A 24,552-nucleotide genomic window follows, 5' to 3' on the forward strand; every position below is an offset into this window, starting at 1 on the left:
TATTCCAGAAAATACTAAAAAAAAAAAAAAAAAAAAAAATTTAAAAACCCCCACAGCTAAGGACCTATCATAAGCACCCTACTTTTATAATAAAAAGGAATTTGTCTGCATTTTCATATATTCCACACATCTCTTCTATTCCACCCTTTTTTTTTAAAAAAAAAAAGTTTTTGTTACTAAATCAGAAACAAAAATGCTTCTGAAAATTTCCCCCAATGCTTACATTGAGATTTAATACACTTAAAGATAATATTGAAGCTGGACTTGCTTAAAACCTTCGTATATGAAAATACAAGCCTAGCTAATCAATATGTGTAATTATCTTTTTTCTCAACCCAAGCCTTATTTTGTATTTTCTTTAGCATGAAATAAAATTACTAGTTGCAGCTAGATTCTACATTAAAAAGTTTATTAATAATCTATTTACAATGGATACACTCATTGCAGTTTCTGAAAACAAACTAAATAGGAAAAAAACCCTCTTGACTATTTCTAACAGTGGTTTCCTTTAGACATTAATAACGATCACTGAAAGTCACTGCTGTTTTTTTTCCAGTTTCGAGCAATGTAACAATATCATCTTTGGTTTTAAAAGATATCTCAGGAAACTTTTAACAAAATAAAAGCTAGATGTATATAATTTACATTTTCTACTGTAGATGTGTATATATGGTAATGAATGTGTGCGTGTGTGTGGGGGGGTCATCCTTATACACTAGCAACTGTTCATTGCCAAGATACAAAGAAGTGTTCAGGATTATACAAGATCTAGGAAACCTAGTACTCATTGTAAAGAAAACTCATTTTTTAAAAAGGTGCAATAACCCCAAATTAGATGCAAACATTAAAGTAAAAAAATTGCCAAACTTATAGATGCATTAGAGCTCAAGTTCTGTTATCCCACTGCAATCTTCATGCAAGCCTGCTGGAAGTTTTCACACAACAATTAATGAGGTTAAGAATAAAATTATTCCTCAGTTATTGTACCATCAACTGTCTAGTGGATAGAGATATTACAAAGTTTTTTAGTAGAACTGAATCTTTTCAAAAATTATAATAAAGGGTTAAAAAAAGTAAAAATCAATATAGACCTCTCCTTAAGCCCTATTAAAACAGAGGCAGAAACTTTCCTACTTAGCCAGTTCTAACCACTTCTGAAATTGTCTACTATCCAAAAAAACAAGATTTTTTTTCAAGAACTAGATTCCTTTTTAAACCTAACTTATCTTTCTGGTTGTGTATTAAAATACCAGTTACCTAAAAATTCTACAGAACTCATGCCAACAACCCACAAAACAAATAAAATTGCAAAGCAACATTTTCACTCAGAAAAAAAAAGTTATAGGAAACTTGTGGCTACCCATCTCCACTCTGTTTCTTGCCCCCTTCATATTTGTGGGGCATATCATTATTATTTCTATCTTAAAAGTACATCGCTAGTTCAATTAAAAAAAAAATAGATTGCTGTGTGAGAAGACCCACAGAGAACTATCTACAAAAGTAATTTAGGCAGCCTGTTCAAACAAAATATTCTAAGTATTATTGTTAATAGAAAAGATTATAATTTTTGAGTTCAGGTTCCAGCGTTAGATGTTAACTGTTTAAAAATCTGTAATAACATCTATATAGAAAATATCTGTAGAGACACCTACTTGTGTGAAGTTAGTTATTTTTATTTTTAAGACATTTACCATAAAAATCATTTTCTGCTTGTACACAGAAGCCTACAATTTCATTCCCTATTGCCTTCACAGACAGTCAAAACAAGTCCAAGATGCGCTCTCCTTTTGACAATTTGTAATGAATGTAAATTACAGGAATGACTAGCAACGGGCTTTTGGGGGTGGGGGAATGATTATGCCTGAGAAGCCGAATACCTGCAGCATATTCATAGAATATAGTGATAAGTTCCCCAGTTCTTCTCTATATATTCAGTAGTTTATTGCTTCCCAATTGAAACAACAAAAAATAGTAAGTGCCCATAAAAGAAATGCTAGCTGTTAAGTGACTACTTTTTACATAGAGAAAGGTAGTGTGCCTGTATATACATAAAAGTGTTACAGAAAAGTGTAGATACACCTGTTAGGATGGCTTTTGACATTCAAGATGGATGAGATGTGCACCTTCCCTGCAGTGATCACAGGCAGAGTGTACACAGGCAGGTAGGGTGTATGCAGTTCCAGTTGCACTTAACTACAAAATTTGTCTTATTAGTATAAGGATAATTAAGCAAATGAAGGCTATAACCTCAGAGTAAAATTTCTTCTGTGATACTGCTTTTTGGATGGAATAGTATATAGACTCAATTCCACTAGCTAAGCAAAAAAACCCCTGTAATATCTTGTTATCGTGTATTGTAGTAGTATTTTAAAGGTAGACTTTATACATTTCCTATGTAATACTACCGTAATTCATGCAAAAGTCATATAGACACATACTCGCACTTTCAAATTACTGTTTTTTTCAAAAATTAAAAATTTCAAAGTCACTTCAACCTTTAGTAGATTTACATTTGTAAAAAGAAAGATATTGCTCGGAAATTTTCAGTAAAACTTATTTTATTTATTTATTTTTTTAAAGAGGACAACTGAAGTTTATTTGGATGTTTTTCTGAGAATCAAGACAAGAGATCAGACTGAAAAGAAAAAAAATTTAAAAATGTATTTACTAGGCTATATGGTGTACCTAAGCAATATTCTACTAGTCATAAAACTTTAACTTTCATTTATTGATATAATGTAAATACATATATTTAGATCTTTAAGTTCATTTGATATTTCCTCTGAATGTAACTTTTCCAGGGCCAAGTAACCCCAGTTAATGTTTGACATTTTAACTAAGGTGAAAAATGCAAGCAGTTCTACAAGGGTCTATTTAAGCTACATGATTTTTCTCAAATACCTCAAAATAAGGGGTATATCAAATATAAGAAAGCAAAAACTACTTAGCATACAGCATATATTGATAGTAGATTGCTTACTGCTTTCATTTTAGCCACACCCACCTTTATGTAATTGTAAAATATGGGAATGGTGCAGCTGAGAAATAAAAAAGCTAAAAAGAACAGTTGTTTGATATAGTCAAATATATACTAAGCACAGATTTTAATTAAAATGAAAAATAGGCATAAATTGCACGCTATCGAACATGATTGTCAAATAGCGTGGGGGGGAGTATACGCACCTGTACAGTACTGAATTATAAAATTTTTCTAAATTAACTGTGAGACAGGACAGTTAGTTCCTTGAAAGTGAAAGTCAGTGTTTGTAAGTTTACTTCCACTGTTGAATAGTATAAATCTTTTCAAATACTGATATTTCAAAGTGTACACAGCTACAACGAAACAGCTTCGTACACATTCCCACACTAACTGTTTAAAATGTTTCCTAAAACAGTCTGGGAATAATGATGTAGATCTAAAGAAATAAGTGCTAGATTTCAATAGGATCTTAGTAGTATCGCAATTTCAGAGGTTAAACTGAATTTTCTAGTGTGAAGACGTAAAGGTAATAAGCTGCAGAGACAATCGAAGCAGCTATTCCTAGGGAAAAGGGACTGAAAAAAGTGTAATTCGTGTCCTAGATCAAAAGGACCCAAGGAAACCTTAAGGATTCAAGGCAGGGAAGTCTCCTTGCACTATTGTGTTCCTGCGTTGCACAGAAAATACCTTGAATCACAATCCAGTTACCATGCTGAAAACGCCAAGTTCTGCATTTCACTTTAAGGCTACAAGCTTTCAGCCATGTACACAGAAATCTTTTGTACGGCACTTCTGCACCCCAACTCTCCCCTGCGTCCCTCCTACGTGACTCGGTTAACTCGTTATCCTCGGGGGCGAGGGCGCTCGGCGCAGCGCGCCCGGGCGCGGTGCGGCGGAGGGATGTGCGGGGGGAGGGGGAGCGCGGCGCGGCGCGGAGCAGCGCGATGACCCGGTCCAACCTCCGGGCCCGGCGCTGCGGCCCCGCAGCCAATCACGGGGGCAGCAGCCGGTCCGGTCCGCGCTGGACGGGCGCCTCGGCGGGGCCCGACGCCGCCCGCCTTGCGCATCCTGCGCTCCCACCGGCTCCGTGGGAGTCCCGAGCGCCCGGGGATCAAGCGGCGCCTGGGAAAGCGTCCGTACGCCATCCTGCCTCGGAAAAAACCTCCGGCGGCCCAAAGTGAATAGGGAAGTAGGAAGAGGAATGAAAAGCAGCGCTAGAAATCGCATCTGGGAGAGCGCCCGACGGCCTGGCAGCTCCCGCGCAGCGCTGTATGCGGCTCGTCCGCCCCGCGGCACGTTGCTCTCCCCGCCCGCGCTCCCACCGAGCGGCGGCGGCAACAAAAAGATGTCTTGTGTGTGCGCAAGTCGGGCGGCGAGCGCCCACGCCGACCCCGGTCCCGAGGGGGTTAAACAGCGTCGTGGAGGAGAAGGCACAGTGTCACATATTATGTGTGTGTGCAGCGGGGTGAGCGCTCATCAGATACGCTGCGAGAGTGATTTCATCGCCTATCACAATAAGCACGATCACGCTTATAAGCTACGAAAGAACGAGAGCTGCTGGCCACCGAGAAATGACATAGAAACAGCCACCAAAAAATAGCTAAGCCAATGACAAATAGCGACCCGGGTGACAGAGACAGAGAATTTTGTAGGCGGAGAAGAGGAGGTGAATGGCCAGATCTGATCACAGTATTAGGCTGGGCTCTCTGCGGGGAGGGTATTTACTCATTTTTGGGGTGTGTGGGAGGAGAGGAAAACACCTACAAATAACTGGCACAATTCAAATGGCCTCGGATTATGTTCCCCCCTCTAGTTCAGGAAGGAACCTCGCGTTTTAACGCTAAGGGGGGGGGGGGGGGGGGAACAACCAGCCCTGTGCAATACGCTATTAACAGCACTTTGGTCCTTCGTTAATACCCGAAGGGACGGAGATGATAAATGTGATAGCATGTGGCACCATAACCGTCACCCAGGTTTCTGCTAAAGGCGGCTCCGATATCGTGACACGGGAAATTAAGCGCTTAAGTGGGAGGTGGAGAAAGCGCTTAAACGGAGAAGTTAATCTGCTAACACGGAAAGGAAACAAGCCGAGGGAAAAAAAAAAAAAAAAGAAAAGGTTGTCCTCTTATTGGGGGGGGGGGGCGGGCGAGGAGAGAGGGGGAAGAGCGAAGGGGCATTAATCCGGGTTACGAAAACACGGGGAGGAAGCGGGGGGGTGGGGGGGAGAAAGGGAGATGTGCATGTAAGTGTGGAAGTCATCCTGGCTGCTGCAGAGCCGGGAAGCAGGAGCCGCCGTGTCCCGAGCGCTGCCCCGAAATTTCCACGGCGGAGAGGCGGGGGAGAAGGCGGGCGGGCGGGAGGGGGAAGGGACGGGGGATCGGAGGGAAGCCTGTCATGTCATGTCACGGGAGAGCGGGGCGCACACCGGGGCCGGAGCCGGGGCGCGACCCTCCACCCCGCTGTCCCGTGCCGCCCGCCCGCGCTCCCCCCGCCCGCCCCCGCGCCGCGCTCCCCCGAGGCGGGCGGGCGGCGGTGGGGAGCGGGGCTCCGGCACCCCCCTCCCTGGGCAGATGCTCCCCGCCGCCGCTGCCGCCCCGGCGGAGCGCGGTTACCTGCCGGAGGCGGCGGCCGCTCCCGCCCGCTCCCTCCCTTCTGGGGCTGAGGGAAGCGAGTGACAGATCCGCCCAGGAGCCCCAGGAGCCAGACCTGCCGCCGCCTCCGGGAGCCCCCCGCCGCCGCCGCCCCCCGCGCTCCCGATGGGGCTCTTCCCGGCGGCAGCGGGATACCGGGGCGCTGGCTGCCCCCGCCCGCCGGAGACGGGCTGCCCCCGCCCGCCGAGCTCCCCTTGCCCCCGCCGCGCCCGGTCCCTCCGGCTCTTACCGCCTGTGCCGGTGGCGGCACCACTCCGGAGCGCGGCAGCGGTGGCGACAGCGCGGGGGAGAGGGAGAGAGACGACTTTCGGCGGCGGCCGGGACCGCGGCGAGCGGCCCGGCGGGCTGCGGCTCCCCCGCGGCAGCGATGCGATCGGGCATCACTCGAAAATGGCGCCGAAAGAGCAGGGCTCTTCATTCAAATTCGTTAGAGCCAGCCCCGCTGCCCCGGGGCATGCCGGGAAGGGAGGGGGGGCGGCGGGGGGGAGCCGCTCGGGCTGAGGCAGCGCTACGGACACGGCGCTCGCTGTCAATGCCGCCCCTCCCCCTCGCCCCCCCGCTCCCAGCCTGCGCGCGCTCCACGCCCTCCCCGCTAGCGCGCGCTCCCGCGCTCGCAACCCAACCGCCACTAATGGGGGGGGGGAGGAGGGGGGGAGAGGAGAGAGAGCGAAATGTCACCCAGCGTCCCGGTCCGCGGGGGAGAGGCGATGTGGTAGAGATGCGTGCGAGGGAGAGAGACCACCGCCAGCCCTGCGGGCTTGTCAAGGTAAAGCGGCGGGGTGGGGGGGCATCGCGTTTGGGAAGGTAGGGAAGGAAACCGGCGCGGGGGGGGGTGCGCGAAGGGACCTGAGGAAAACACGGCCAGCGGGCCCCCCCCCCCCCCCCCGGGGACCCCCGCGGCGCTCAGGTTGCGCCCCGGGCCGGGCCGCGCAGCCCGCCGAAGTCGGCGGGTTTGAAGCAAGAGCTCGGCGCTTGCCCGCGGGGCCCGATCCCGCGCTGGCAACCGCCGCTCCCCTCCCCTCCCCCTCCGCACCGGCTGCGGGCCGGCCCGCTCGCCGCTGCCCGGCGGCCCCCCCGCCGGCCCGCTCCCCGCCTCGACTCCGCAAACACCCGCTCACATACCGGAGTGGAGCGCTGCTGTGTGGGCGCATCTCGGGGCAGATTGGGCCCAGAGTGCCTTACACTGGTCATTTGAAAAAAAATATCTCCCCGAGTAACTTGACGGAGTGAGGCTGAGCTTTGGGAGGATTCGCTTTGCCTTCGCACAGCACTTAGGAGCAACCGTGAACTTTCATTTTCAGCCCCCCCCCCACACACTCCGAGTTTTGACTTATCATAAGGTACCTGATAGTTTGGTTAGTGTTTCTATCCCCATTTCACAGATGGGGAAATCGAGATGGAGGTTCTGAGTTGCTCAAAGCCACGGAGGAAAGGCAGATTACAGCGCAGCTCGAGCCACTAGTCTGCACTTGACTTTTGACTGTTGAAGGATTCTTTCCTGTGAGCTCTCCTCAGCCTGCGCAGACCCCCTGGTTTTATGGAGAGACCGAAGGCACCAGCGCAAACAGTTCCTCAGAATTCTTAACTTGAATTTTTATCTAATATGCTCAAAAAAAGAAAGAAAGAAAAGCAGTAAATAGCAGAGGCCTCAGACTTGCAAACTGCTTTTCCCATGACTCGGAGAAGATTTTCAAAAGTACATAATGCGAGTCTAGGAGTTCTCTTCCCATTGACTTTGAAAATCCTCCCTTCACGTATCTGAGTTAGTCCTGTTAAATTCAGCTGAACTACTTGCAGTCAAATGTTTGCAGGCTCAGGGCCTAATGTTGCTAATGATTCCTCTGCTCACTTCTAGGGCTGCATAGTCAAAAATATAAGCAAAACAAGCTTTGTAGGGAGAGGTAATCTCTCTCTCTCTCTTTTCTTTATTTTTTTTTTCTTTTTTTTAATCAACTGACACAGTTGGAGAAAACAGCAAGCTTTTGGGCTCAAAAAGCTTAGACCATCATGGCTACGAAAACTGAACTGCTAGTCAGGAAAAATGCAATTCTGGAACTCCTTAGTGAAACAGCAAGGCAAAACAACATGTAAGTAATCACATAGCTAATATTATGTATTTATGTTGTTGTATTTTCCTCGGGTTTGAAGTTCAATGTTGTTCAAGAAACTCTTTTTTATTTTTTTAGAACAAGTTCTCAGTGAAAATTAGCCAGCAGAAAAAAACTTAAATAGATAAGAATTTTATGCTAAAAAGGAGAAAATATAAATGATTTGTAGTATATTTACATTTTCACTCTTACTTTATTGAAATCAGTATGAGTGAAAATTTCAAAAAGTGTGCATTTGAACTGAGAACAGTGTTAGTAAATATCTTCTAATTTTTTTTCTGAATGTTGTGTGCCTGTGAAAACAGGACTTTGCAGTAGAAATATCAGTGAAAGCAATAAAGGAAAATATAAATTTATAATGTTACCCATGCCACTTTTCTATATTTCGATTATGTATAGTTTTGTCCTAAAATAATTCTTGCCATTATTTTTCATCTGAATAACCATTTAATCTAACCATAATATAGAAATAAGATACAGAAGATAGAATGTCAGTCTGGACACGGTATTCTGTTATTCTGACTCACACGGTTGTCTTTTGAAACGTAATTTCTATGGTTTCATTAAGATTTTTAATGAAAGTGCTATTTTTGCATGCCCTAATAGCCATTACTTGCTTTCATATTCAGATTCCATAGCTAATGCACATAGGCCTCAGTTCTGTACAGGCTGAAATATGTATCATTATGAATGAGCACACCGAGTAGTCCTATTCATTGTTATGTTCACTATTCCAGACTTAAGCTAATAGTTGTATTACACGATCATTTCTTTTCTCAGTATTACTTATAACTGCACAAAACAGAACCTAATGCAATAGTCTTGATTTGCCAGATTCTCCCCTTCGTATCACTGGGACTTAATTTCTACGATGTACAATTATATTAATTTAAAGATCAGGATGGTTAAATATTTAACTAGCAGAACAAGTAAGAAAGTTGGGCAATTGCTATATTATAAAAATCAATACAATATGAGGTGGGTATTGCATTCTCTGGCTGTAGCGTCTGGGTGAGGATCATCAGCTTTTTTTCTCAGTGACTAGTGAAGCCAAAAAGTCACAGCAGGAACACAGTGGAGGACAGAAGGAGAGGAGAGGGATTCAGAGCTTCACCAAAAGTGATGTCAATTCTTTAGATTAAATTTCCCTTCCAAATAACTTGGGCTCCGCAGAATGGTGGAAGTCTTATCTGTTATGGTAGCAAATATGAGATTAAGTTGCACTTTCTGTAATGGATTCCTTTCCTCGTTCAGTGCTCGTTACAGCACTACCTGAGCACCTTCTATTAGTGCATGTCTTCTGTCACAGATTCTTCTCCTCAGAGAGTGTCATTACATTGTCAGAGAATCATCTAATATTGTAATAAGTGACTTGACAAACGTTTGTCATGTTTTCTATTCTCTTCTCTTGTTGCCAGAGGAAGGAATGTGTGCAGTGAAATGTTTTCAGTTTATTTTATCTGTCTTTTTTTCCATATACATGTTATGTATTTATGTTAGTGAGGCAAGGTCAAAGAAACATGTTTTGTTCTTCAAGCAAAATGTGGCTAGGTTTCTGATGGCCCTTAGCTCCTAGGCAGATTCAGTCCATAGACTTGAACCAGCCTCTGAGAAAGTTCACTGTGTAAAAAAGATAACTTTTTTTCCCCTTGTTGTACAGGTTCTCTTGTGTCAGAACAGGGAAGCTGTTGACCACAGGATGCGGTCTAGAGACCTAGGCATTTCTTCAGGGACTGTGGATTTAGGCCCTCTAGCATCTTGAGACCCTGAATTTGTAATTGAAAATTGTAAAGAAAATCAGTATAGAGCGGAAGAGAGGGACTTACAATAACCTACATTACTGAGATGACACCCCTCAGCTTCCTGTGCTTGGAGTTTACTACGTGCAGCACACTTCATACTTGGGTATACTGAATTGCCTGGGTCCAGTTGAGAGGCTGCCGAAACAAAGCAAGATTCTTATCTGCCAAAGTAGTGCAGAAGCTGATAGCTAATCGGGGATGGTTACAAAGTTGGAGGCTGTCTTCTGACTCAGGCACACATTACTTTACAAATTACCTAGCTATATGCTTTTTAAGATTTGTTTTACAACCACGAGGATTAGAGAAATTTCTTGTAATGAAAATTGGCATTTTGTCATTACTGCGTAACTTTTTAGTCAGATTCTTTGGTTTGCCTAGGTACTTGCCTATTATTCTGTTACCTTCATCTGGTCCAGTCCTTAGTCAGTTCAGACCAACTGGAGAGCACCAAGATACACCCAGTATGTAGCAGTTATAATAATCTTTTCAATATTTGCACAGTCTACATACTATTTTGGTATTCTTTGTTGGTATGGCATGATACATGCATACCGCCAATGGGAATTCCATATTTTTTAGTATTCCATTTTTCCTAATTTGAGCCTTACCTTGCTCTTGATACTCATCCTGCCTTCTGTACTAGATCGCCAGCCTCATTATAGAATCATCTAAGCCTCCAATCAGACATCTTCTAAAAGTTTGATATCAGTTGAAGCTTAAAATTTCAGTTTAATAAATCTTGTAACTGCAGTTGAATGTCCTCTTTCACTTGTAAGTTTTCTACTTTCTTCTGCAGCCATTCAGGCTCTGATTTACCCTAACAAGTACAGGATTGCAATTACGGTGGCAATTTCAGTTTGGTAGCAATGATAGTGGTTGTAATCTAGAAAGAACTAACTGTACAGCATTTACTGTTGTACAGTGGTAAGACTGCAATAGCAGCGAAGACAGAGTTCTGAATTTGCCAGTATAGACCTGATTTAGGGATGCTTCTCTTGGCAGTGAGGACTGCAAGAAATATTTGCTGGGTTGGGACTTACATCTGCTTTGTTAAATTTCCTATAAACTTCTAGATGAAAAAAACGTAGCAAATTTTTACTGTTAACTACCTCTTGATTTTTCAAAAGCTAACTTTCAGTTTAATTTTTTTCAGCCTTTATAATAAGCATTTTAGAATAAAGACTAATGTAATAGGCAAAAAGGTTGGATTTACTATATTTACATTCAGATCTTACAATATTGTGATTCTAACATAGCTATAGGCCTGCCTTCTAATAATGAACATATCACTCTTTTCTGGGGATTGAAGAAAGATTTAATTGTTGTTAAACTTAAATTTCCTGGTAAAGTTTTGCTAAAATGGCCTAACTGTACCTTCTAAATATTTTAATATTTTTATGGATTTAATGGTTGTGAAAAGTGCTGGCTCGGCATCTGTGAAAACTGAAGCCCATTCTTTATTCATGGATTAATTACAGCAGAGCAGTTGCCAAGTGATCTTCTCCACAGTACCCATGAACTTCAGCCTTGAACTGAAGAGGACTCATCAAATGGTGAGAAAATAGTGTAGTTGCAATGATTATTAAGTTATTGAGGGGATGTTCTGTTATTTTTTATTCCTAGTATTGATTCTGCTATTTAATAGGTATCAAAATTAGATTTTCATAAGGTAATTGCTGGGGCCATAACCTCACTTCTCCCCCTCCCCCCAGTATTTCAGTTGTTAATTTCTCAAGCTTTGTTATCTTCCTAGTTGTCCTTGACTTTTAAAAAATAATTGTTAGTGATGCACTGAATTCATTAGCTAATTTCTTTATTATTTAATTTAGCCTTAGTCCTATGCATGTGCTTAACTGTTCACATGAATAGTTTCAGTGGTAGCACTACTCAGAGGAGTAAAGCTCAGATATGTGGAACTGTTTGAAAGATTGTTGCTTAAACTTTGCAGGTATGTATGCCTGCATTTAAATGAAATGCCATTGAAATTAATGCAGGAGTGAGGGATCTGTAAATGTTTTAGCTAGCATTAAACTGGTTTTTTTTTGCTGTTCAATTTATTTCTTTTAAGCCAGCTTGATGTAAGCTGTTCATTTGCTTCTTTAGCTTCCCAATTTCTGGAAATATTTGAAATCTGAGCTTCAAAACATTTATAAAATTTTAGTAATGCTCATTATACTCCTGAGAAGAACAAAACATTATCTTACCTAGCCATTTTATGAAAAGGTGAATGAATCTATAGAAAAAATAATTCTGTTTCTAACATACTATTTTAGGCAGTTCTTGAATCTTTTATTCTACCTCCCCTCCATCATTAAGTATTGGTTCTTAAATGTATGGATTTTTTTTAAGCATACATCTTAAAAACCGGGGAGTTTGATTTTTTTTTTTTAACAATTGAATGTAAAGGATGGGATATCTGCACACATGCACACACACGCGTGCGTGCGCACACACATACACACATATAAAGAATATAGTTGTTGAATGCTGACACCAGCTTCCTGATCATTTAGATAGGTAACAGCTTAAAGTAATGGTGCATAGAATGATCCATAGTTCAGGAGATGGATCACAATGCCCAGAAACTCACAGGACCCTGAAAGATGTCCCAGACCTTTTTGGTTCACTTAGCAATCTGAGTGGCTCAACTTTTCTTTTCCTTTAGTAACTGTATTGTAGAGTAAGGAATAAAAGGGAAAGAACCTTACTAGCGGCTTATGATTTCCACATTTCCTCCTATCTCTAAGTTTGTTACCATAGAGATTGGAACACTGGAGATTAACCCTCTCGCAGCTATTTACCAAATCGGGTTTGGAGGTACAAGTGTGCTTAAACATGCAGAAAAGATGGTGAGTCCATTATACTAGTAACTGGACTATATCCTGTGTTAAGAATTGCTTTAGTACTGTTATCAACCACTGAACTAATTTAACCTTTGCCAGAGTTATTTACCGTTTAGTGTATTAAAAATAAGATTTAAAACTTAAGCCAAAAAGAAGCACTAGATTTCAGGCAGAGTGCTTTGACATGTAACGCAGAGGTCATTTATTTTTAATGCAGATTCAAGAGTCTGTTTCTTTTTTTTTTCTCAGCTGCTTTTTCTTTAGTTTCATTTTTTTGGGGGACCTGATTCTTCAATTAAGTTAACATTAAGCACTTAATTATTTACATTCTGCTTCAGTAAACAGCTAAGCTTGTACGTAAATCACAATACTTGCATGAGTATGGCCTGTGAAAGAAGACTGAATCCAAGTTAGTCCCTTGCATCTTGTGCTTGAGTTTGCCTAACTGATAACCAATAGGCTGGTTTCAGACTAGAGCCAAAGTGTGAGTCAGCATATAAGCAGAGTAAGGAGCTGGGGCTTGGATTTGAATGCATACTTGATAGTACAGACATACTGAATGATTACAAGATGACTTAAATTTGTTTTTAATTTAAGCCCTTTTTTAGCTGTTGTGCTGAGCCGAGTTTAAATTCTGTATAGGCTTAAAGTTAAGCACATGCTTAAAAGGTTTTCTTTAAACATATTTGGAATTGATATAATTCTTTTACTTCAATAGAAGAGATAGGCCAATATTGAACCATTCTGAAAATCCCTTTCTCAGTGCTCTGCTAAGAAGATAATTTTGTTTCTTTTATTCCATATCCTTTTCTGTTAAATCACTTTCACTTCCCTGACTCTTCTCATGCACATTGTTTCCTACTAACCTTTCCTCTAATGTCCAGTTTTCTATTAACTTTTCCACACTGACTATTCTTTGTCTCTCTGCTTTTTATGGGAGTTTTGGGGAGGTCATTACACTTTTTCAGTTTTTTTCCTTCTTCCATCAGTTGCTGGAATCCGACAGCAGATAAAACCCTCTGATTTCAACTGTGCCTCTTTTGCGAGAGACACACAAATCAAAATTTAGCATTAGAGTAACAGAAAAGGGAAGACTAGCACTGCAGGTGTAATTTATGAAAAAGGGAAACAGGATTTACATAGTGTTAAAAATTATTCCCTAAATTAAGATCAAGATCCAGGCAGTAGGATCAGGATTTTAAGGTGATTCTTTAATAAACATTATTCTTATTAAAAAAAAAGTCAAAGGATACTCAATAGATTCATTAAGCTTGGTATCACTTCTTTTTTTGAAATATGTATCACTGAACTTTTCTTAAGGCTTGGGAGATACAGCATGGAATTGGAAGAGAAGCAGGAATCTGCATGAAGGGCACTCAACTGCAGTCTTGGTAAGATGAAAAAAAGTACATATAAAATTGTATTTCTCTTAAATTTTCACCATTATGAAGTGGCACATATTTAGGGTCCTGTGCACAGTGGCTTAACAAAGCCAGCTTTATTGAAACAGCCCCTACATTCTCTGGATTAATTTATGCTATCACCACGTAAAAATCTGTATTCTCTTATAGCTGGGTTTGTGATGTGACTCCTGAATGAAAACAGTAAGTGACATAAAAATCATTAGTTATTTTCACAGTGATTGTGCTACAGTGTTTTCATGCCCTGTTTCTGAACAAAACAAGATATACAGGATTGTGCTGTCAGCCCCTTAATAACTTTTGAATCCACTGGTTAATTTCAGTTGCATTGAGGAACGGAGGCCACAAAGACAAGTTTCTACAGTTTGAATGAAACTTAGCAGCTGGGGATAGGAAAGGGACTGAAGTTAGTGCCCTCAGGGTAGAAAAAGCTGCAGCACAGACTCAGAAATTTTCTGTTCTGTTCAACCAGTTGACTTGCCAGTCAGCACGTTTCATTGGCCTGCTGGCCAGGGCACATGTAGTTCAGATCTAGCCACATTATGAGCTGCCTCTTGATCCACTAATAGTCAGAAGCTGCAGTGTTGTGTAGGAATTTAGGGAAACCTGTTAAGAAGGGAAAGGAAAAGCAACTGGGGTAGCGTCTGCTTTGGATTACTGCAGAAGTGTGTTTGACGCACATGCAACAGGTTGATAGATTTTGTTAGTCCTGCTAGCAGTCATGAAACAGCTTGTTTTTGGTAGGGTCTCCTAGTCTCCCAAACCACTTGCTAATCCTTCAGTTTTATGGCTGTCTCTCTACCTGAATTAGATACACCTTTTTCCTGTCCACGTCGGAGAAGGGAACCGTTGCAGGCAGCTTTAGTGTTTCATTTCTTTGATTGTTTGGATGTCAGCAGCTGAGCTATTCGTTAGACTGTCAAATTTGTAAAACTGTGTTTTCAGCTCTCCCCAGAAACTAGCTGTAATTTGGGCTGCAGCTTTAGGTCCCTGACCCATCCTACAACCTGCACTCTTAGAACTGTGCAGGAAGCATGCATTGTATTCCAATTAACTTCCTTTGCGAAGAAAGATGTGGACCTAGGCAAAGAGACAAAGCAATATTAGGGTCAAGCTGCGTAAAGTTACCACATTCCATTGCATCTTGGGAAAATGCTGAATTTGTAGCTGCATGATCATGGACTCCAGGAAAACTGATTGTTCTGAAAGGTATGATCTGTCCATTCTTCTCAGGCAGTGAGAAATGGGCAGATTATACTTGTCTAAAGGACTGGTTCATTCACTTTGCAGGCTCAAGTAGGCAGCACTAAATTGGCAGGGGTTTGTTTAATATTTTTGAATTTTCTGTGTAACCTTATACAGGGGCTCAAGATCTCGCATAAGACTTCTTAAACAAAGTTCAGATTCAGCAGCACTGTTCTTCAGAAATAGCTGAATTTCTTAGAATAACAGAAAACTAAGACTCATGCATAGAAAATGTAAATTAAAAAAAACTTTAATACTATTAAGACAACTGCTGTGAAATTTCTAATAATGTCTGAAATGTGCATTTCAAACTTTTTGTTTATCCTCCTGCCCAGTTGAAAACTATCAACCTGGCAGGGAGCAGAAAACTGAAAGTTATGTTTATTTTCATGTTTGTTTTCATGTTTCACAAAATTAAAGCCAGTAAGGGAACAACTAGCAATTCAAGCAAGCAAATAATGTTCCATCTATATGGGACCTTTGGCTGTTCTGCTAGATTCTTAAATCCTTTGGTCTTCATTTTTTAGAACAATATAGATATTTCTGTAATGGTTTATGTATTAAAGGAATGAAGAAATGTGTTCTGGAGGATTCTAGGATCTAGTGACTCTTTTTATAATCTTTATCACCAGTACCTCTTGCATAGTGCCACCAGTTAAATATTATTTCATGGAATCTATGGCTATCCTGTTTTTAAATGGTTTATAATACATAAAACATTGTAACTGATGATATTTTCTGTGTAAAGATCAACATATATATGTTTTTAAAAAGAACAGTAAGGTCAAATCCTAAATGTTAAGTTTTGTGTGAACAATGAAGTACTGATATATACTAGTTTAATATATTTTGTGCTTCCCGAATTTTGAATGATGTTTATTAAGAGCTTAAATTTAGCAAAGAGTTAATGATAGCTGATTTTCATAAGATTTTTGTTTAAAAAAGCTGACACATTTTAATCTAAAAATGACTAATGCTGAACTACTCTTTATCATGTATTGTCAAAGATCTATGATCTATGTATGCTGCTATATGTGGTCAGATCCTTTCACCATCATGAAGACCTGATTAAATTCACATGCCTGTGCAATCTCAGAAATGTGTGTTGTTGGGCAGCTTTTAAGCAGCCTTAAACACTAAACAGCTACTTGCATAGTAGACCAAAGAAACTAGGACCACTAGGACACACCACGTGGAGGTATCACAGCCAATTCGAGCCCAGTTAGTAACTAAGAGAGTCATAGTTACTCCCACCGGAGTAGAAGACAATAATTTGTAGAAGACAATAATTAAAAATACATCTAAATTAATATTTAAATACATATCAGTAAAAGCTCCCCTAATGTCCTGTCACAACATATAAACTTCCTAAGCAATTTTAAGCCAACGTTTTTGTAAAAAAGGAACTAGATGGAAATTCCTATAAATAATATGCAACTTAAAATGTATGGAACTTCTTTATTATGTGCTAAATGCTACAACAAAACAAGATGTCAAAAGGCTTTGCTGCATATTACTAATTTAATTTTTTTATCCCAATATTTTTGCAGGTGTGTGGAGGAGCAGGTCCTGTTCTCACTGTTGCTACTCCCACATAGGTGGACTCTGTAACTGATCATGTGTGGGTGGGGCCTATTGAAATTAAGGAGATTCTGCAATAGTGCAGGGTTCTGTTTGTGAAAAGTCAATTGCAAGATCAGGACCCTACTGTGACTCCTTACTGTGCATACTGTCAGTGTATCATTGATTGTGCTGGAACCTGCCTTATGGGATAATGTAAGTCCTGCTTTTCCTCCAAATGTATTTCAGATGTGAAATAATCCTAAAACATTTTTGATTAGAAAATAAATATCATTTACATGCATTCTTTTAATTATGTTTTCTTGGCAGTACCAAATAATATATTCCTCAAAACTTCTTAATGGCACTGAGGCTTTGTGGATAGTTGGTCACATGATGAGAAAATTCGGCTGTAAGTACACTGAAATGATTGAATTTTTCAATAGTTAGTCTTTTCTCATATTCACATACTGCTAAGGATAAAAGGTGAATTGAGAGGTTTGACTTGTATGTGACTTCAGTTCTTTTTAAAAAATATAAATAATATCTCTGATAGGGATTTCATTATTCTTGAGTAATTTACTGTGTGAACCTGAAGTCCAGCAGTACTGCTGTTAGGTAGGGAATTTTAAATTGTTGTCTTTGTTTTCAAAAACATCATGCCTCTGACTTGTTCTTTACTTCCACCCATAACCTTTTTGAATTTTATAGATCTATAAAAACTGTTTATGCTACCAGTATTTATGTAGATATTGCAAACAGATTTACTAACATAATTGTCTTCTGCTGATTGGAATATTGAAGTGTTAATAAATGTGTGCTTATACTTGTGTCAATGTAACTTGGCTAAATTAAACTAAACCGATCTGGCATTTTGAGTGAATTTGATCATGCATGCTGATTAACTGTAATCTTCTTCGTAAGAAGCTACATATTTTATTGTACCTAAGTACTTTGTGCTTAATTGATAATGATTACCCATATCATATGCCAGTGGATTCACCCAAAATAACTAAATATCCACACTTGGGTTAAGGAGGAAGTTCTTTTCCTGTAGCTATGGGTACAATCATGGCTATGATTCCTATTTTTATATCCAAATGAGCAAAAACTACGTGTAGGTGTTTTCCCTGCATAACTAAAGTGATATTATAAACTCCATGCCCTTTTCTGTGATTCTGTATTTCCCTTCTGGTATTCAGATACAAGAATGTTTTCAATGGGGTCTCAGTATTTGAAAAATGGAAGAACTGGAAATGCTGTTGAATTTGTGAATAACGATTAAGGAGAGGGTAAAGGTCTGGAACAGTTGTATGTAAGGACAATTAGAGGTTCTTCCCTGCAGAGCAGGGATGCAGAGAATAATCAGTGAGTAAAGATTAAGGAGGACAGGATTTTTTTTTTTTGTTTGGCACAAGAGCAGCATGAAATGAAAGTAATCTGAAGAAAAAGTAAGACCAAAGAAGAAATCAAAAACTCAGATTAAAAGCAGACTAGAGATTCTTATTTTTAAAAAGGAAAATGGATGGCAAAAAATCTTCCTGAAAGGAGAACTAAATGCCTAGCTACTGGTATTTCTCATTGCATTGAGTGTATGATAGGTTTAAGTTACACATCTCTTTTGTTTAAAACTTTCAGTATTTTTTTTTCTCTAAGATTGTATTGTATTAATGAGGAGTGGGCTTTGAAGATGAGTCAGTGACTAGCTGTGAATTATCTGTATAAATTGAGGATTCAGGGTGACAGTTACAACTAAGAGGACAGTGGGTTATCTATACTAAACTACAGTTTCATTATTTTCTTTACAGAAAGGGAATTTTGAAAGTTCTAGTTTAAAAAGTTAACAATGCTTTTTCTGAGATTTTTCAGTATAAAATGAAATTAAGATTTAAGAACATTGGATGTTTCATTTTACAAATTCTTTAAAATTTCTTTACAGAAGAAATCTTGATCAGTATATTTTCTGTTTAAAATGTTTAGATTTAATGGTTTACGGTTTTCACCTTTTCATCCTATTAGCCATATTTATTCCTGCTTGCACTAAATCAAGTAAAAGAAAGAAAAGGAGAGGGAAATTAGGTGATTGCAAACCCCCCCCCCCCCACAAACCCCTAGGTCCCTCCCAACCAAATCAAAAAAGTGCCCAACAATAGATCTAGTTACAGAGGAGAAAAGGGACGAAGGTAAGATGCTAGTGAGTGTGGTATGAGGAATCCCTTGGACATTTCGTGTGTCTCCAGTTTTATCCAGTTATCTCTACTGTGAGGCAGATCACCTAGATGTGTCTGCTTCTTCTTCCTGAGACAGCACCTTCCCAGTACTTTGAGGAAGAGAATGAAGGGGCACAGCTCTGTTCTGCCTGAGGTAACGCTGCTACAAATATTATTTGGAAGAAAAGGAACTCTGAATTGTCTTATACTGTAACTAGCTCTGCACTCCTTGCTGCTCCTAACTCGCATCATTGAGCACCTGATCTGCTTGTTTCTTTGGTTTGACCCTTGCCATGATGCCAAGTTCCTACTTTAAAGAACTGAAACTAGAGAAACATCAAGAAAGCAGATACCAAGACAAGTAGTTGATGCTGGTGGAATTTAGGGAGTTGGCATTTGCTACATGGGCACCATTATGCGGGCTTGGGAATGCTTCAGGAGCTGGAGAAACCAAACTGCAGCAGCAGAGAGTAAGTTTCCTTTAGTGGCAAATGGAGACAATAGCTCTGGTTCTGTACACTAAGAAAAAAAAAGCAAAGGAATGTGCCTGAACATTCAGCATGTTAGTCATTGTAAGTTTAAGTTGTAAATTCTTTTTCTCTGCTGTTGTTTGCGCTTGGCTTGTATCACCACTGTCCTGTCTTCAAGCTGGATGTAGCATGTTTTTTGTTTATGTCGGATGAGGCACCCATCATATTATAACAAACGTCATGAACATTGTTTTTCTTCAATCCTTGAAAGTCAAAATGTGGTAGCATAGATAGTAATAAGTTAGTACTGAATGTGACAGGAAAGAATTTTCTGGTTGCACAGTATTTATAGGAAAAACAATGTTTTATATGTCACCTCATATACCTCCTCCCAGTCTCTTTTCCACTCCTAAGCAGAAGTAATGCATGAAAACTTTCTTCAGTAGTGTCCTCAGTTCTTCATTTCCAGTTACAGCTATTGGTTCTTTGTTGGTACTTTTTTCAAATTTAGGTTGAGGTCCTCATAAAACTTCTCTGCATCCTCTGTAATTGACACCATCATGCTGTCATTTGTTTAAGTCATCAAATTTAGGCTAAATCTGAGTTTTGGAAATCTTTTTCCAGCCCTTCTAAGGATGCTCCTTCCTTTCTGTCAGAGAATTATACTTCTCATCCAGGTTTTCTGTGGATCATTTCTTTATTAGAAAATCTTTTTCTTTTGCCTTGATGAATGCAGTCTTGCCATGCTCATTATCTATTCAAAGTACTACTGTAAATATCAGTTTCCAAACTTACTCGTTTGGCTGTTTCAACTCCCTCCTCCAATTCAAAACAATAAAGATAAGCTATCTGTCTTTGTTTTCAAGGCCCATCAAGACTACTTCTACCTGATATCTCTCCTTCAGTATCAAGAGGTTGACACTGATTTTGATCAACATATGATGCCAGCTTCCATCACTCAGTCGTTAAATTTTCAGTCGACACTGGATACTTTCTCTTCAGCTGCCTCTCATGCATTGGTTGACTTCTTCATAAACAGAACTGCTCGCTATCTTCCTTTAATATCTTCTTAATGTTTTATGTACTGTGAAGGTTAAAACAACCCAACTAGACAATAGTTATATTGCAGGTATATTAATGCCAATGCTTATCACAGTAGTACTGTGTCATTGCCTTTGTACTCTGCCATAATCTATCTCTTGTCTCCTATGTGTAGAATTCAAGCACGTTGACTTTGTTGTGTGTTTATTCACGGCCCAGACAAATGGAAATTGGTCCAGGGTGAGGCTTCATAAGATTTGTGGTAATACAAATAAATAATAATAATGTATGTCCATTGGATACTGTAGTGTATCTGTTGGATTCTGCTGTGCCTCATGTCACATCATATTTCATGCAGAAAGAAGGTGTTACAAATAGAGGCCTCACAAAAGGGAAAGAAGAGGTGAGCTGCAGCCAGCAGATAAAATGCTAACCCCAGAGGCCTTCTCAAGTGTCAATCCCAAGTCAGTAGCTACTGGCATTTTGCCCTGAAAGCATCCCTCCCTTAGCTTTTCCACAGCAGTAAGAACAGACTCTCCTTCCTCATGACAGAAGGAAGTGACATGAATATTTCAAAGTTATCCAGTGTGTACAAAAGGAAAAAGGACTTTTTGTACTTCCTTAGCATTCCTCTGTTCCTTAGTGCATTCCCTTCCTGACACAGCATCTCTTGGTACTGAAATCTTGAATGACCACAAGCAGTTGTTCCAGCAATCCTGTTAGTCACCCCTTTTTCAAATGCCATCTGGTTCTCTGTTGAGAAGGAACCTACACTAGTTCTGATTTGGTATCTAGGTACATTTTTATTTCAAAGTGCTCTGTTTTCCTGGTGCCTTGGAGATAATGGCTCTTCAGAAGAGTGGTAAGCATGAATTGCATCAGGAATTCCCCAGGTATGTTACCCTCTTTCTCAAAGTGGGTCTGTATTTATCCCTTTCCTTTTTGACAAAGCAACACTGAAATATTGGTGTAAAGATGGTGTAGAGATGATTGAATGGGCCAGGCAAACAAATGGCAATATACATGCTAAAGAAAACATAGTCAAATAAGTTAATTTCATCAGCATATACCACAGAACCTAATTACGAATGGTTCTATAGCTGAATAGGAGAAGTCTAGTAAGAGCTGTGGACTAGTTGATGGGATGGAGACAGCAACTGTGAAATGCTGAGGGAGACTAGAGAGGCTATACAACCAGAAAGCTTGATCATAGTGAGAGTTCTCAGTTATCTATATATAGGCTGGATAAATTTAACATTAGGCTATCATGCACAGGCTGTGTTTTTAGGTATCATAAAGAACCACTTTTTGAGCAAACTAGCTTGAGGATCCACAAGAGGAGAGACAGCCATAGATTTAGTCCAGAGTTGTACACAGGACTTTGTTCAAGATGTAACTATGGAAGATCCTTTCAATCTCATATCATACTCAAATTTGTCATGCTTGTAGGAGAGAAAAAGATAAAACTCCCATTCTGATATTGTTTAATTTTAAAAAAGAGGAATTGCATGGATATGAAGAAACAATTTGAATGAAAGTTAAAAGGATCAGTTAACAAGGTAAACTACTTTGGGGAAGCACAGAGACTTTGCTTTTTGATTCTAACCCAGTTAAACAAGAATTGTCCAGCACAGTTGAACAGTAGAATTTAGTAGAAACAAACAGACATTGTTCAGAAAGTGAAATTCAAACCAGAACAGCAGAAAAGTGCACAAGTCTGGCAAGTTAAATATAGACCTATTATATGATAGTAGGGTTGTGAGGCCAATGGGTTATCAGGAGATAAAGAGAATATTTGAAGATGACAAAGCCATATCAGGAAAAAAAAAAAAAAGAATTCTTTGCACTGGCAAGGTTTATTACAGGAAGGATAGGGACACCACAGCAAAGCCGTTATAAGGAGTATCTCAAATCTGAAATGCCAGTAAAAGACATTTTAGAATAAAATGATTGAATAAACATGAACAAATTGCAGGGTAACATATTGTTCATTCATTCATTCCTAGAGGAATTCAGAAATGAAGTTGCTGAACCAAGAACTTTGGGTTGTATAATATATCACTTAAATTAGCCTTGATAACAGAGGAATGGAAAGTAGCAAATGTGACACCAATCTTTAAAAGGGCTCTAGGGATGATCCTGGGCTAATAAGTCTGGCTTCCATGACAGGCAAAATGATAGTGAATGTAATAAAGGATATAATTAATAGGAACATGGATAGGTATAATAGACAGCCATCATCTTGGCTTTTGTACAGGGAAGTTTTGTCTTGGAGCTTTGTTAGTTATTTGAAGGAGTCAACAGATATATGGGTAAGGGTGATGCAAAAACTTTTCAAAAAGGTCCCTCACCAAAGGCTGTTAACACAATGAAGTATTGGGTTACTGAAGAAGATTTTTTCTGTGGATCAATAAATGGTTACAGGATAAGCAATAGTATAGCAATGAAGGAGTAGTTTTAAGGATGCCGTCTCCTAAAGATTTGTATTAGGACTTTTGCTAGTCAGCATGTATCTAAATGGTCTGAAAAGGAGGAAAAACAGTGCAATGATAAAGCTTTGAGATGATAAAAGGAAAACAATCAGTCAAGTCAGACCTAATGCTGACTCTGAAGAGTCACAGAAGGATCTCACAGTGGGTACTGTGGTGAGCCAGGAGCCCTGGCTGTCACAGAGGCTAGATATCACTGACCCGCTGTTCAGCAGTATCTACCAGCAGAGAGAGGCAGCGGCTGCTGGATTACAGCAGCCGGTCACCCATAAGCTGTGAACTCAGCAGGCTCTGACCAGTCCTGCTGCTCAGGAGGGCAGGAACTTGTAGCTGTGCTTTCTAACCGCAGCAGGGGCTGCAAGCTGAAGAGATGAGATTCTTCTCCACGTTTCTCCGGGTCTCACAGCCCCTACTGAGCCTAGAGTACAGACTTTGATCCCAGAGCTCCTGCCTGTCGCGGAAGCAGAATGCTACTGTTAAGCTGATAGGTGGTAATCTTGCCGCTGTCAGAAGCCAGGACTTTCCAGCCATCTTACTGGTGTTTGCATGGATTTCAGCAGCTCCTGCTAATTTGCTGAAATCATTCTGAATGCAGTTGATGATAGCAAAAAGTGGCAAAATGGAACATGAAATAGAGAAGTAGCAGTGGCATGCTTGTCAGTTTTGAGCATTGATGAGAACGACATAGAAAAAAGTGACTAAAAGGTATGGGTGGCATAGCTCTTGTGCAAGGACAGAAAATAGATCAGGATTCTTCAGCTTGGAAAAATGTTGACTGAGGAAGAAGTAATGTAAGAAAGGACTCTAAAGCCATGAATATGTGGAAGTGTTTAGTAGGGGGCCTATAGCTCCCTGCTTCTCGGAATAGAAGAACAGGGGGCATTTGGTCACTGTTTTGTTTAGCTTAGATGCCCTTTAAGGTGGCAGAAGGTTGCTTATCACCAGTTTCATGAGCGATAGTTCTGTGGCTGTATGTTTTCAAGTGCACAATATCCAGCTGTTTAGAGGTCTTGAAAACTCCACTTCTTCTGGACCAGCTGTGGCCAATATCCGATGCTCAACCTTATGTTTTCTGCAGACTCATAGCTTTTCTTCAAATAAAAGTTTGTAGCCCTTGATGTTTGAAGATAAATTTTCAAACATGAATCAAACGTAAACTGGGTAGTTTTTTCTAAATCTACAGACTTTTTTTTATTTTCTCCTTCTGTTTGTTCTTTTGTCAGGTAGTAGTGACATTATGGATGGTCTGAATGGTTTTACTTGTGTTGTTTAGAAACCTGTGGGCAATGGAGATTGCCAGCTTGCTGCTACTTCAGAAAACTAAAAGCAGTAGCAGAACCTAAGTTAATCCCAGGGGAAATCAGATAAAGTAGCAGAAATGTTTTACACAGCAACCAGAAGGTCTGGGGGGAGGGATGGAGTAGTGGACATCATTGTACCTTTGAAGCAGCTGGAGTGGTCTCATTTCCAAACTGTAGTCCACAAACCCCTGGTGGTATACAAGGCAATGGTAAGCTGCACAGGTGTTTGGCTAAACCATATTCAACGGTGTTTTAAATAGTGTTTTCAATTAAAAGTTTGATCAGGTGGTGCGCGTGTTGTTTTGTGAAAAATGTTGAGGGCTGTTGATGTTCTGTTGATCTGAAAAACTGCTCTTCTGGAGTGTACGTAGAGGTAAAGAGCACTCCCTACTTTTTCAGCTTTAGATAGGTTGCATGCCTCTCCACCAGAC

General features: G+C 40.3%; 1 long non-coding RNA gene across 2 annotated transcripts in view; it reads right to left on the reverse strand.

Moving 5' to 3' along the window:
* Positions 1-24,552, reverse strand: part of LOC112988128 (uncharacterized) — a 90,383-nt gene that overhangs the window by 33,451 nt on the left and 32,380 nt on the right. Inside the window, exon 3 of one of the 2 annotated variants that reach the window (XR_010387257.1) lies at positions 6,976-7,229. The exons of the other annotated variant lie outside the window; for it this stretch is intronic. This is a non-coding gene — a long non-coding RNA (uncharacterized LOC112988128). The remainder of the gene's footprint in view (positions 1-6,975; positions 7,230-24,552) is intronic. 2 annotated transcript variants of the gene reach the window in all.

This window comes from Dromaius novaehollandiae, chromosome 1 (genome assembly GCF_036370855.1).
Source record: "Dromaius novaehollandiae isolate bDroNov1 chromosome 1, bDroNov1.hap1, whole genome shotgun sequence".
NCBI classification, from domain to species: Eukaryota; Metazoa; Chordata; class Aves; order Casuariiformes; family Dromaiidae; genus Dromaius; species Dromaius novaehollandiae.